The 933-nt window shown below is 46.7% G+C and overlaps 1 non-coding gene across 1 annotated transcript; it reads right to left on the minus strand.

Annotated features, from left to right (window-relative positions):
• Positions 1-487: 487 nt before the first annotated feature.
• On the minus strand, positions 488-559 carry TRNAC-ACA (transfer RNA cysteine (anticodon ACA)). The gene has a single exon. It is a non-coding gene; the product is annotated as a tRNA-Cys (tRNA).
• Between the last annotated feature and the right edge of the window lie 374 nt (positions 560-933).

Genomic DNA, 933 nt, shown 5'->3' on the forward strand with positions numbered 1-933 from the left:
TCCAATATTTTGGCGACCTGATGCAGAGAACTGACTCATTTGAAAAGACTCTGATGCTGAGAATGATTGAAGGTGAGAGAAGAAGGGTTCTACTAAGGATGGGATGGTTGGATGGCATCACTGACTCTATGGACATGAGTTTGAGTAAGCTCTGGGAGTTGGTGATGGACAGGGAAGCCCGGTGTGCTGCAGTTCATGGGGTTGCAAAGAGTTGGACACGACTGAGTGACTCAACTGAACTGAACTGAACTTCCATGGGATCTTCCCTACCCATGAATTGAGCCCGTGTCTCCTGCATTGGCAGATGGATTCTTTGCCACTGAGCTACCTGGGAAGCCATTATCTACCCACTGAAAGTGAAAGTGAAAGTGAAATCGTGTCCGACTCTTCATGACCCCATGGACTGCAGCCTACCAGGCTCTTCCGCCCATGGGATTTTCCAGGCAAGAGTACTGGAGTGGCTTGCCATTTCCTTCTCCAGGGGATCTTCTCAACCTAGGGATCGAACCCAGGTCTCCTGCATTGTAGGCAGACGCTTTACCATCTGAGCCACCAGAGAAGTCCTCAAATCTACCCACTAGTCAGTTCCAATTTTTAAGATATTTAAAATTTAGGGTGAAATTCCACATCTTAAGGTATCTGTTATAGCCATACAGTATCCCACTTGCCAATACAAAATTAGTATTAGTGTTCTAGAACTGCCTTAACAGACTACTGAAAAGCGGGTGGCTTAAAGCAACAGAAATGTATTGTCTTAGTCCTGGAGGCTGAAAGTGTGAAATTAAGGTGTCAGTAGGGCCATGCCCCCTCTGAGTCTGCAGAGGGCTCCTTCTCTGCCTTTTCTTGGCTTCTGGGGATTTTCCAGCAGTCTTTGGTATCCCTTGGTTTTCCAGTGAGTGACTCTAATCTCTGCCTTCATCATTGCCTGACATT

The sequence above is a fragment of the Capricornis sumatraensis genome, chromosome X, assembly GCF_032405125.1.
Source record: "Capricornis sumatraensis isolate serow.1 chromosome X, serow.2, whole genome shotgun sequence".
Taxonomy (NCBI): domain Eukaryota; kingdom Metazoa; phylum Chordata; class Mammalia; order Artiodactyla; family Bovidae; genus Capricornis; species Capricornis sumatraensis.